Source organism: Lactuca saligna, chromosome 7, assembly GCF_052625555.1.
Source record: "Lactuca saligna cultivar CGN05327 chromosome 7, ASM5262555v1, whole genome shotgun sequence".
In the NCBI taxonomy this organism is placed as follows: domain Eukaryota; kingdom Viridiplantae; phylum Streptophyta; class Magnoliopsida; order Asterales; family Asteraceae; genus Lactuca; species Lactuca saligna.
In genome coordinates, this window is record NC_136423.1 from 50204194 (window position 1) to 50218789 (window position 14596).

The 14596-nt window shown below is 35.0% G+C and overlaps 3 pseudogenes; all 3 read left to right on the forward strand.

The window, feature by feature from the left end:
- Window positions 1-649: 649 nt before the first annotated feature.
- On the forward strand, window positions 650-6340 carry LOC145006923 (disease resistance protein RUN1-like; annotated as a pseudogene).
- A 960-nt stretch (window positions 6341-7300) lies between these two features.
- LOC145005924 (uncharacterized) lies at window positions 7301-8152 on the forward strand (annotated as a pseudogene).
- Window positions 8153-8377: 225 nt separating this feature from the next.
- On the forward strand, window positions 8378-11964 carry LOC145006924 (uncharacterized; annotated as a pseudogene).
- Window positions 11965-14596: the final 2632 nt, after the last annotated feature.

A 14596-nucleotide genomic window follows, 5' to 3' on the forward strand; every position in this document is an offset into this window, starting at 1 on the left:
GCTCGGTGCGGACGGTCCAGTCATACTGTAAACTCAGAAAGTGGACCAGGTGAATTGAAGGCCTGTTGAGGGCGGACCAGTCACGCTGCAGACTTGATAGGCATGGTTGTTCTGTATTGTGATACAATATGTTATGATTATGGTTATATGTGGTTGGTATTTTGGGGGTAACTCACTAAGCTTTCAGGCTTACAATTCAGTGTATTGTTTCAGGTACTTCAGGAGATTATGGCAAGGCGAAGGCGTGACCGTACCGCTCCTCATGTTTTATGATTCATGTGATATGGTTCTGGGGGATACTCTGATGTTTAAACTATTTTGAAAATAAGATGTATGAACTTAATGGTTTTTGAATGAAATAAAATGTTTTAAATTGGCTCGAATTTTTGGTCGTTACATCATTTTCTCATCTCTCATCTACTAACGAAACTAAATGCGGAATTTTTTTTCTGAGATTTTGTTTGGATTTGATGGCATAAGGTTTGCAATCTAGAACATTGAATTCATCGCTTGGGTTGTAATTTGTGTTTCATCAAATTCTATGTGATGTTTTGTGATTTCTATTTCATCAGATTTTATTGTTTTCAATTTAGTTTCTTAAGATATAAATTTTGGTTGTGTTTTTTTTTCACAAAATTGATTAGTAATTATGAGTTTGGTTATGGATCTTGCTAGAAACACCAAGGAGGTAAGCAAGCGGGAAGGCGACGTTTTGGTCGGAGGAAGATGAAACAAAGTTATGGGTTGTTCGTCGAAGAAAACGAAGTTGTAGGTTGTTTACCGGAGAAGAAGGGGATGAGGGGTGGGATGGGTAAAGTAGTAATGGGATGGTGGGACCCATCAGATTTTCATATTTAATTAATACTCTCTTCACATTTAATTAATATACGTTAAAATAATTCATAATTTATATATATATATATATAAAGGAAATCAGTAAGGGAAAATCAGTCTTTTTAGATTATGGACCAAACGTGCAACAAAAATATAAATAAAGGATGGTACGAGTTAAAAGAAATTGTTAGGGACCAAACACACAGATTACGTATGGAACATCCGTGTAATCTACCCATTTGACTAATTTGAAACAAACGTGTAGTTAATCGCACGATAACAACAACCCAAAGTCACCGAACACCTCTAATCCACCAGAGATGTTTACTTTGATGCCATTATAATTCCCTTTTTCTAACAACCTCTCATCTTACTAATTTCAATGGCGTCCGATTCATTTGTTGCTTCTCTGCGAAATCATACCAGCTGCCATGACGTTTTTTTAAGCTTTAGAGGTGAAGATACCCGTAATTCATTTACAGATATACGTAGCTTTAGAGCGAGCAGGAGTTCGCACTTTTAGGGATAATGATAATATCGATAGAGGTCAAGAACTGAAGCCGGAAATCGATAAAGTAATCAAAGAATCCAGGGCTTCTATCGTTGTATTGTCACAGAAGTATGCGAATTCCAGATGGTGCCTTGACAAGCTGTTGTTGATCCTTGAGCAAAGGCTGAGCATTAATCAAATGTTGGGTAATCTTGATGGGTTAAGTTGTTCATGGGTACGGATTCGAATAGGTCGCTCCAGTTTCCTTATCCACAAGTTGAATAATCAGGACAATTGGTCTAATGAAAGACCTGGTTTGGTGGAGCTTCAATAAATGTGGACTTAGTAGTCCTATATTTGTGGTTTTAACTGATAGTTCTCCTTTTCATAGCATGTTTATTATTATAAATAGAGTAGGGTTTATCTTCTAGGGTGTAGGATGTGTATGTATGTATTTTCTGTTTTCATGAATGAGTAATACACAGAAAATTGTCCTATCTTCAGATTGCATGTTCCTTCTTTTACTGTGAGTATTAGTGCATGTTTGATCTTGTGTAGAGAATGTTCCAACAATTGGTATCAGAGCACCTAGGTTCACACCTGGTTCTCAACAAGAAAGAGAGGATGAAATCAAGAAGTTTGGTGATAGGAGGATCAATTGATCTGTAGCAAGAAAGTAAGCAGTAAGCATGAAGAAAAGCTGTACAACAACAAATTAGAAGGAAAGAAAGAAAGAAAGAAAGAAAGAAAGAAAGAAATAATGAAAGAAAGAAAGAAAGCAAGAAAGATAGAAAGATAGAAAAAAAAAAGAAAGAAGAAAGAAGAAAGAAGAAAGAAGAAAGATAGAAAGAAAGAAAGAAAGAAGAAAGAAGAAAGAATGAAAGCAAGCAGCAAGTCTGATCATGTTTGTTAATCAGAGGAAAGATGCATCAGCAGTTTTTTGTTGTTTGTTAGTAGGTAAGAAAGAAGAAGCAGGTAGCAAATGACAAGCAGGAGAGGGCCGGTTGCAAGCAAGATAGCAAGCATGTAGTCTGTAGCACGTAGCAGACAAGAAAGAAAGAAAGCAAGAAAGCAAGCAGTAAGGGTGATCAAAAGAGTGAATGAACGCAACTAAGCAAGTAGCAGGTTGGTTACTCGTGTTGATCAGAAGAAAGTAGCAGGAGTAGAAGGGTGTTGTATGTTAGCAAGAAAGAAAGAAGAAGCATGCAACAGGAGCAAGAACCGACTTTGTTGTGTTGAAGAAACGGGTCAAGAAGCATCAAGATTACGGGGGTGAATGTTGGGTAATCTTGATGGGTTAAGTTGTTCATGGGTACGGATTCGAATGGGTCGCTCTAGTTTCCTTATCCACAAGTTGAATAATTAGGACTTGTTCTAATGAAAGATCGGGTTTGGTGAAGCTTCAATAAACGTGGACTTAGTAGTCCTATCTTTGTGGTTTTAACTGATAGTTCTCCTTTTTCATAGCATGTTTATTGTTATAAATAGAGTTGGATTTATCTTCTAGGGTGTAGGACATGTATGTATGTATATTTTGTTTTCATGAATGAGTAATACACAAAAAATTGTCCTATCTTCAGATTGCATGTTCCTTCTTTTACTGTGAGTATTAGTGCATATTTGATCTTGTGTAGAGAATGTTCCAACAATTCGTATCAGAGCACCCAGGTTCACACCCGGTTCTCAGCAAGAAAGAGAGGATGAAATCAAGAAGTTTGGTGATAGGAGGATCAACTGATTTGTAGCAAGAAAGTAAACAATAAGCATGAAGAAAGGCTGCACAGCAGCAAATTAGAAGGAATGAAAGAAAGAAGGAAAGAAAGAAAGAAGAAAGAAAGAAAGAAAGAAAGAAAGAAGAAAGATAGAAAGAAAAAAGAAAAAAGAAAGAAGAAAGAAGAAAGATAGAAAGAAAGAAAGAAAGAAGAAAGAAGAAAGAATGAAAGCAAGCAACAAGTTCGATCATGTTTGTTAATCAGAGGAAAGATGCATCAGCAGTTTTTTGTTGTTTGTTAGTAGGTAAGAAAGAAGAAGCAGGTAGCAAATGACAAGCAGGAGAGGGCCGGTTGCAAGCAAGATAGCAAGCATGTAGTCTGTAGCACGTAGCAGACAAGAAAGAAAGAAAGCAAGAAAGCAAGCAGTAAGGGTGATCAAAAGAATGAATGAACGCAACTAAGCAAGTAGCAGGTTGGTTACTCATGTTGATCAGAAGAAAGTAGCAGGAGTAGAAGGGTGTTGTATGTTATCAAGAAAGAAAGAAGAAGCATGCAACAAGAGCAAGAACCAACTTTGTTGTGTTGAAAAAATGGGTCAAGAAGCATCAAGATTATGGGGGTGAATGTTGGGTAATCTTGATGGGTTAAGTTGTTCATGGGTACGGATTCGAATGGGTCGCTCCAATTTCCTTATCCACAAGTTGAATAATCAGGAGTTGTTCTAATGAAAGACCTGGTTTGGTGGAGCTTGAATAAACGTGGACTTAGTAGTCCTATCTTTGTGGTTTTAACTGATATTTCTCCTTTTTCATAGCATGTTTATTATTATAAATAGAGTAGGGTTTATCTTCTAGGGTGTAGGACGTGTATGTATGTATTTTCTATTTTTATGAATGAGTAATAAACAATAAATTGTCCTATCTTCAGATTGCATGTTCCTTCTTTTACTGTGAGTATTAGTGCATGTTTGATTTTTTGTAGAGAATGTTCCAACAATTTTGTTTTACCTGCGTTCTACCATGTCGATCCCTCAGATGTCAGGAACCAAAGACAAAGTTTTGCCATTAATGTAGGCAAAAGAGCAGAAGGGTCAATATGGACCGAGTTTAATGTCAATCGATGGAAGACAGCTCTTACGGAGGTTGCTAATTTGACTGGCATGGTTGTTTCCGGGTATGCTTTCTCTATTCAAGATTACTGTTAAATCCTTTGGAAACTCTTTTTGATTAATTCACTGAGATTGTTAAAATATGATAAGGAGTCGTAATATGTGCCTAGGAAATGATAGAATTCAGGTATGCTTCTTAAAAACATCAGGTCATGGAATTTTCTTTTGCTCATATTGTGCTTTGAAATTATGCAAAGTGCAGAACCAGCTGATGATGAGAGGCTTACTGTGTCTATTTACTATAGAACTCTAACTCTCTAAGGGGTGGGTTTAGTTTTGCAAAAATACTTCGTTTTCTTTATCCCTTGTCTCTATACGTAATTAAATTTTCTACATAATGAAGATTGCAAGTTTACTTGATCGGATAAATAGATTTTCGGTTATGTATTAGACATTATGTTGTTCTCCTCCTTACATATGAATGGTTTACAACAAATGTACAATATACACATATTCACGTATTACGGATGTATATATATGATGTGAAATAGTGAGTGAGAAGTGAAGCTAAAATTAAAACAGACAACATAACAAGTCTTGGGGTTTGGCTTTGGCCCTACATGTATTGGTTGTTTCTAGTTGGCCTTGTCATTATTGAAAACTTAATTCAATCGGATTGCATATATCCGTACACCTCAGTTAACATATTTAGCGGGTTGATAATGGTTGCAGGGAGAATATTAAATTTGCTGGAGCATTTGAATTCCATCCACTATAACTGAAGAAAGCTAAAGTGTTTATGAAGATTAAATGCCATGCTCTGAATGTGTTTCTTTTCTTTTTCTATTATTGCAGGTCTGAAACAAATTTTATCTCAGAGATTGTTTGTACAATCAAGTCTGAACTAGATTTGAAACTAGTTAGTACTCCCTGCTCTTCTAGTTGGAATGGGCACTCGAGCTAAATCTATAAACTCATGGTTGGAAAATGAGCAATCTGGTGATAACATTCTAGCAATCTTTGGCATGGGAGGTAGTGCCAAGACGAATCTGGACAAATTCATTTACAACTCGAAGAAACAAAAATTTGGAAGCAGCAGTTACCTTGAAGAGATTGGAAAGCACTCTAAACAGTCTGATGTTTGCTTGGACTACTAAAACAACTTCTCAAAGACATTTTAGGGGAAAAGAGGGCAAGAATATCAAGTGTTTCTGAGGGTACAAGGAAGGTTGAGGAAGCCTTACAAGTGAAAAGGGTTCTTATTGTTATTGATGACATTGATGATCATGACCAATTAGATGCTCTACTTGGAACATGGGTTTCTCATACCCAAAGCAAGATCATAATAACAACTAGGCTTTTAGATATACGTGCATGGTTCAGGTCCATATCTTGGGAGTGTGAGGTGCAAAAATCTGAATTGTTGAATGATGAGGAATCATTACAGCTTCTGATTTGGGATGCATTTGGATCCAAAATTCGTATGGAAGGTTTCAAGGATCTCGGCATACAGGTAGCACAATATTGTGGTGGAAATCCACTAGCTCTTAAAGTATTAGGTTCTTCTCTGTTTTTTGATGCTGAAGAGTCAAGGTCAAAAAATAGCATGACAGAGGTTTGGAGAAGTACATTGAATTCACTGAATTCATTGAAAGGAGATCTTGATTGTAAAATCCAAGATATACTACAAAAGAGCTTTGACTCATTACCTTATGCTAGTAACAAAGAGTTGTTTCTGCATATTGCTTTCTTCTTTGTTGGTGAATATGAGGGTTATGTGGTAAAGATTATGGAGAATGACTGGCATGCAAAAGCTAGGATCAGGACCCTCATTAATAGATGCCTTCTTACTGTCTCACCAAGTAAAAAACTAATGATGCATCAATTGCTTCAAGAGATGGCAAGAAACATAGTCCTTCAAGAGTCCAAAGATCCTGCAGCACGTAGTAGAGTCTTGCAAAATGATGAATCTTATCGTTTGTTGACAAAAGGAGAGGTACTAACTACTAAGATGCTTCTTAATTATGTGTATCTTTAAACTTTCTTTCCCGTTCACATGAACCTCCTATGTTAACTTGCCTTCTCTTATTTTATATCTTTCCCCATTAGGGTTCAAAAACAATTGAAGGTCTATCACTTGACATGCAAAAGCTCAAAGAAGGGATGATGTCAAATGTAAGCCAAAGATGTGAATAAGTGTGGTACTTGTATTTAAGTGCATGTTATATCATACATGAGGTACATGTACTAGTTATTAATTTAATACTAAATTTACACCATTAACCCTTGATACAACTTCAATTACAAAAATGGACAAACTGAAATTGCTCAAGCTAGAATATGTGAAACTCAAGGGGTCTTACAAGAATTTTCCAGAATTAAGATGGTTTTATTGGAGTTATTGTCAATTAAAATAAATACCATCCGACTTATTGAGTAGCAACTTGGTGGCTATAGATATGAGCTATGGATAGTCGGAGAACTTTGAACCGCCCATGGTAGGAATTTGATGTCTTGTTTGTCACTTCATCTTTTTGGTTGCGTTTGGTTTTGCAAAAGTGTTCTCAATTTTCTTGGAAATTTTAAAAAAAGTAGTAGAAATTTCATTTTCAGTTTTTATTGGAAAAATTATAAAACGTGTTTGGTTAAAACTGTTGAGTTTTCATTTTCCGTTTTAGAAAATTAGAAATCGTGTTTGGTTGTGTTTTTTCTATTAGTTTTCGATTTCCACGTTTTGCTATTTTAAATTGTTTTTGAAATTCTTTTTAAGTTATTTTAAATAGGGTTAGGGGTGGGTTGGGTGTGTGGGGCAAGTAAGGTTAGGGTGAGGTGGGGTAGGTAGCATGGATAGGGTGGGGTGGGTTGGGCGTGCTGGTATAGGGTGGGTATGGCGGTAGGTACAAGTAAGTGTGGGTGGGGGTGGTTGTGGGGTAGGTAGGCGGGGTGGGCTGGGTGAGTAGGGCATGTGGGGATGGGGTGGATGTGGATGCAATGTATGGAGTGTGGGTCGGGTTGGGTGTTTGTGTGTATTTTATATTTTAGAAAACTTGTTTTAAATGGAAAAGTGTGGAAAACAATGATTATCAGCTTTCCAAGTTCTCTGTAATTTTGGAAAACTAAAAATTTTCTTTTCGTGGAAAAATTTTAGAAAAATTATCAAAGTAAACACTTTTTTAAAAGTTTCACTTTTCTGGAAAAGTAGAGAATTTTTTACAACCAAAGCACTATCGTAGCTTCCCAACTTTCTTACGGTTTATGTGTTAACGTACGATGAAACAATCTTTGTATTCTTGGAATAGGTTCTTAATTCAATGAAGATCCTAAATCTTAAAGGGTCGTTCGATCTTGTCAGTATCCACCATCTTTCCAGACTTCCTAATCTTGAGACTTTGATTCTCTCGCACTGTATCAATCTCAGTTTGACTCATGTTTGTGAAATCATCGGAGGTCTTAAGAAGCTTTCTCTATTGGACTTTGGATGGTGTAATCATCTTGGGAAGGTTGCATCAAATAAGTATGAAGATCAACCGTTGGTCCCCTATCCAGACTCGTTAAAGATTCTGTTTCTTAATGACTGGAACATTGATGGAATAGATGATGATCCATTGTTTTTAATTGAAGAGCTGCCCTTCTTTTACAATCACATGAATTTGGTTAGTAATTCGTTAATGCTCCTGACCAATTACACTTATTATGAAATGCTTCGGGTATTCGATGTGAGTGGTTGTCGAAATATAAAGTCCCTCCTATGTCTCCCAAGTCCGCTAGAAGAGTTGGATACATCTTGCTGTTTTGAACTGGAGAAAATAACATTCGAATAAGCTCGGTTCAGACTGCGGAAATTTGAATATCAAGGTTGTGACAACTTATGTGAAATTCAAGGCTATTTCAAATTGGTGCCATTAGCAAAGCTTGATGAAGTAGATTTGGGACATTTGAAATGGATCAAAACATATCAGAATACTAAGGTGAACCTCACAGGTGATGTCTTTAGAAACTTTTGGTAGACACAGGTACCTCTCTCTCTCTCTCTCTCCCTCCCTCTCTCCCTCCCTCGCTCCCTCCCTCCCTCCCTCCCTCTCTCTGAATAAGCACTCCCTCCCTCCCTCCCTCCCTCTCTCTGAATAAGCACAAAAAAGAACACATCTTTGTACTACCAGGAAACTGATTAATATATGCATAATTTGATATTTCTGCAATTTGTTTGAGCAGGTGCTGTATGAATATGGTATAATGAGCACATACCTTCAAGGCATAAAGGCTCAAAGCTTGCCAACGTCTGAGTATAAGTCATCGTCCGCGTTCTTATCCTTTCGTGTGCCTTCTTGTCCCGAGAAATGCAGGATCCGAGGATTAAACATAACCACCTCATACAGAATATCAGCCAGAACACACAGGGATGAGCATACAAGGGCTTTGTTCACGAAAGTCAGCAATACAAGCAAGGGCCTTACTTGAATGTATAACCCTGCCATCTATGACATTTCGGGAATTGAAGAAGATGTAATGTGGTTAAGCTATTGGCCCATTGGGAACATATAAGATGCCGGTGATGACATCAATGTGTCCATCATTGTGGGGGATGGATTTATGGTAAGCAGGTGTGGTGTCAGCCTTGATTTCATAGATGATGGTGAAGAAGAGCTAAAATACAACAAAAATTACAAGAAAGAGGAAGAAGTAATTGGAGGAGATCTATCTGAATTTGAGCTGACTACAGGAGCCTACTATCTTTGTCGTCGCGATTACTTCAAGTCAACCACTCCTGATTGGTTAAATATATTATTTGGTGATACCATTTCACATAAAGGTAAGTTCCTCTTTGAGCTGATGCTTTCATCAAGATTAAGCAGCAAATACTGATGCATTCTTATATCACACTATCATAGACTTAGAAGGATGGAGAAAATCTCTTCAGAGATATATGGAGCGGTTTTCTTTCAGAGACAACCCTTATTCCGATTAGTTATAAGTATGAACATTTAATCATTCTTTTTGGCGTAAAATACCAATATTTGTTTGTAAATTTAAATAAATTTAATGCTTAAATCCCTTAACCCAACCTAACCTAATCCGAATGAATATATGCTTTGTTTGTTATTAGAATAAATTACATGTGGAGCATTCCTTAATGTGTAACTGCCCGCCATCAGCTTGTTTTTTTTTCTTCATAATTCCTCATCCTTTAATCTTAGTTGTTGTCCAGCCTTTCCTCATCTATGATCAGAGTGAATGGTAGACACTATTTTTATGGGGAAATTGACATTTAGATATTTTTTTACACGATTGACCATTAAACTTGTTAAAAGTGTTCACATGTTATCATTTAACAAGTTTAACGGTCAATTGTGTATAAAAAAAGTTGCCTAGACGTGAACAAAACAAAAAGGTAATTACCATCTAAATTATTATTTTTTTCCAATTTATCTAATGTTTAATATGGATTTTATTTTTCATATTTTTTGTATTATTTTAAAAGCATCAATAAATATTGATCGTTCATCCTATTTTATAGCCTTTTGATCTGACAAAGCAGTTTTCTACTAACTTGTTTTTAGCAAAAACTTACTATTATAAATATTAATTAATCATGGATCGATTCTAAAAGTTTCTTAGGAGCCTTAGGCAAAGCATATAAGCTATCTTGTTTTATTTTATAATCATTTTTCTAAAAGTAGTCGTAGATAACTTTTTAAAAAACCATATTTCTAAAAGTGGTGTTGGTAACTTTTTAAACTTTTACATTCAATCTTTGTTTTGATGTTAGACTAGATGTTACGATGAGAAATGAATAGAAACATGGATAGAAAAATATGGGAATATAGAAAAAAAAAAAAAAAAAAAAAAAGAGAAAATAAGGATAATGAATAGAAACAAGGAATGAAGGAGGAAGAAGGGTTGACGAAGGGTTGACAAAACATTAAGCCAATGTCCAAGGATGAACGAAATCTCTACGGTCCTATTTATAATCTTGGATCCCTTCCTAAGTTTTGTACTACTTCCCATGTGGGATTGGAGCATAACCACGAAATTTAACTCATTTCTCATGTGGGATGGAGTGATTTCATCAAACTCTAATTTCATAAGGGTTTTCGAACATTCCTGATTAACCAACTATTGATTAATAAATATTCAATCCTTTGATTAATTAAACTGTTAATTAATTCCTAAAATATATTTCCATTTAGTTTCTAATTAATTATTAACCATAATAAATAATAAATCAATTTTTCCTTTATTTATTCCACTTAATTTGGGTCTTGAGGACAACCCAAAAGGATCCTATTATTATTAGAAATATTACAAATAGTTAATGAACTTTGTTACTATTCCAACAGGAACTCCCCCTCTCCATTCTTATCATTCTCTCTTTCTTTCATGTTTGAAAAACTATGATCTTAGATTGTTGGGCAAACGCCACATATACATGCATAAAAGCACACACATACACCTCACAAAAAACGAACTTGAAAAAATATATGATTTCATGACATTGTGATTTGCTATGGATTTTAGTTTGCACACTTAGGAGTGTAGTAATCGACTTTTATTGTGCTTCCATGATGACAAACACACCCACTTGCAACTCCCTTCTCCCATCCTTTCTTTCTCTGAACCTTTCATTCTTTCTTTCACTCCTTGTTGTGCCATCCTCACTACAAGAAATTTGAGCATTAGCGGCGACGCACACCTTTAGCGACGACAAACATTTTTCGCGTTACTTGTCACCATGAAAGGTGTGTGTCACCGCTAATGCTCACACGTCATTGATCCGTATCAATAGCTAAGATGAAATCATAGTCGGTGATTTAGTCCTAATCCAATGACAAGAAATCCACATTGTCTCAAACCTTTAGCGGCGATGTTCTTACTAGCGACATCATCTCTGCAGGTACCTGAAAAAAATATCGCCAAAGATTCCCTCCAATGTTGTCGCCGCTATTACACCTCCCGTCGCCGCAATTGCTTGTCGTCGCCGCTTATGCTCGTCACCGATAATACTCTTACTTTTTTCCTAGTTATGTCTTGCGTTCCATTTTCCTTTCCAACTCAAATTGATGCGATTGCGATGATATTTAACATATTTTGAAGCTTCCATCGGCATCCAAGACACCGACGACCCAAACATCATCACTGACGACTTACCTTATCACTGGTGACGTTCTACAATGACGATTCCACCCCATTTCCGATGACAAGTAGTTGCAGTGAGTTTTTTCATTTTTTTTTTCTCTTTGCTTTTCGATTTCTCCTCTCCCCCATTGAATGTGCATGTTTTTTTTTAAGTAATTTTGACATCTTGGAGTTTGCTTCCTAGAATTTGAAGATCCCACCGCCACCACCACTTTGTCGCCGGAAATTGCTATCACAACCACCACTAAAAAGGTATATATATATATATATATATATATATATATATATATATATATATATATATACCTTTTTAATGGTGGTATATTCTTATTCTAATCTACCACTTCTAATAAAAGAGTCTAAATTTGTCCATGAGTCATTTTCTTATAGTTTTTAGTTTTTTTCTAATATTCTATAAAAATGACACATCTGATTTTATATGATTTTCTTTTTATATTCAAAAACAAAATATGATTTTTAGAATGCATGTAATCTCGAGTTAACAAATAAATAAAATTTGAATTACCAACTAGATCAAAATCTTAATCCCAGATTAATTGGATTGATTGTAATCCATAAAAAATAGTCATTTGATATTTATTTACATGATTGTAATCCCTTAATTTTGATTTCAGAGCTACGATGATGATCTACACCTTCTCTTTAATCTCCTCTCAAGTTTGTGACTGGGATGCCAAGGATCACAAACAAGGTGTGAATAACCATGCAAATATACTTGGTACCCTTAATATTTATCACTTAATCGATGTGCCAGTTAACCACACGCGCTCCACCGATTCTATGCAAATATACTTGGTACCCTTAATATTCACATTTTTCTAAAGTAACTAAGATTGGGAATTTATAAAAAGTTTAGTTACTTTATATTTATCATTATACTTATAATGAAGGGAGAATTATAGTCCTTGTCCTATCCGTTCGGCTAACGACCCTCCACCAGTTAAGGAAGCGGTGGGTGAGAGTGGACACCCATTAAACTGCTATTTTATAGACAGTAACCTTATACCTCCTTATAGACCTGCTTTACTAACGGTAAGACTGACTTTGTTCTTACACACACACACACACACACACACACACACACACATATATATATATATATATATATATATGTGTGTGTGATAAATTTTTATGAGAACACCTAAAAGGTTGAGAACGCGAGAACAGGTATATTCATTTGTGATTCCATGTATTCATTTGTGGAAAAATGATAAATTTTTATGTATAATCAACATGAATATGTTTTTCCTCTTCAATTGAAATTAAAGGGGTAAAATTTATCACTTCTCCACAAATTAATACATGGAATCACAAATAAATATACTTTGTTCTCGCGTTCTCAACCTTTTTGGTGTTCTCATTTGATCCTACTCCTATATATATATATATATATATATATATATATATATATATATATATATATATATATATATATATATATATATATATATATATATATATATATAACTATTAACTATTAACTATTAATATTATAATAGTATAAGGGTTGAATTTTAACTTTTAAAATTCTATAAGTTTGGAATTAATGTGTGTATGAGACTTTACAAATTCAAAAACTTGAGAGAAAGTTTTGAACAATTCAAAAACTTTTGGATTTTCATAATTTATGAGTTTAATTAAGGTTTTAAAAACTTTAATGAAGAGACTCTTGAACATCCATAACTTGAGGACAAGTTATGGAGTCCATAAAACTATTTATGAGAAAGACTATTCAATTATGTAACCTATGAGTTTTTAATAGATCTTTAAAAGAAACGACTTTTAGTAATCCATGACTTGAGGAAAAATTATGGACTCCATTAAAAAACATTTAGATCAAGAATTAACTAACAAACAATTTGCAAATAATTACTATATTCTACTAAAACTCATAAGTGTATGAACAATCATATCAACAATTTCAATAATCATATAAACACATATAAAACTTGAAATTTTGATAATAACCTTGAAATTGGTTTACCATAATCATTACTACATCAAAAACAGGTTTTATAAGTCGAAAACAGTTTAAGATAATGATTCTAGAGAAATTCCAGCACCAAAACTCGCAAACCTGCACCCAGGCCTGCTAACTCGTCAAGTGCATGAACTGACTTGGCGAGTTGGTTGAATATATTCATGGACTCGTCGAGTTCCATGAGGGACTCGGCGAGTCAGCTGGGAAGTGTGCAGAAATTCGATATTTTTCAGCAATTTGCATCAAGTATAAAGAAAACAAGCCTAGTCTCTGATACCACTGATGGGTTTTGAGCATTCTAACACTCATATGGTGTACATGCAACCCTATAAATCTTGGATCTATTTTTTTCTCTATTATACATGCAAATATTCAATATTCCAAGGTTTCATCCTAACTAGCATAATATGAAGCAACTATACTACAAAAGCCTAGATAGATAACATACCTTTTGATGGAGCTTGAAGTCTTGAACTTTAAGGGCTTAGCCCCAATAGTGTGTAAGCCTCAAATGGAATCACAAATCACTAAAAACACCTTGGAAAACTTAAGAGAATAGTAAGCACACTAGAAATTATCCCACTCTTGTTTACTCACACACTAGTTCCATTTCATGTGCCAAGGACCCCTTCATGTAAACCCTAATACTCATGATCTTTCATTTCCATAAGATCCATGGGTTAAAGCACCATGGACTATCTATGGACTTTCCATGCAAGCGTAGCCCATTCTAAATAAGCATTGGCCCACTCTATATAAATATAAGAGTCCATATTTAATTAGTTACCTTTTGATCACTAAATTAATTCCAAGTTAATTATAGATCAATATTAATTAAATAATATGATTTCATATTAATATATTAGAACTTATAATATATTAATATAAATCATAAACATACTAATCTCAAAAGACTATCCATACAAATTGTTCCGTTGAAGTGCAACCCAAATGGACCATGCTACTTTCAGGTCGAATACATACCAATAATAGTTATGGGCTTAGATATCTAATCCAACACAAATAACACTGAGAATGGAAATTTCCAGTATCACAACTATGAGGGTTTATCATATTTCATCAATGGGATCTAAAAGATCCATGAATCAAAACCAAGAGAGATCTAAGCTATTAAGCACCAAGTTTAAGACTTTATACCTCAGAAAGTCGCCAAAGGTAGGTGAGATTCCAGATCCAATGCTTCGCCTCAAGCTAAATGGCCTTCAATTTCTTCCAAGTCCTTCACCAAGCACAAAAACACACAAAATCCACTCAAAACCACAAGTTTCCCAATAAGGAGCTCACAATAAGGGGCT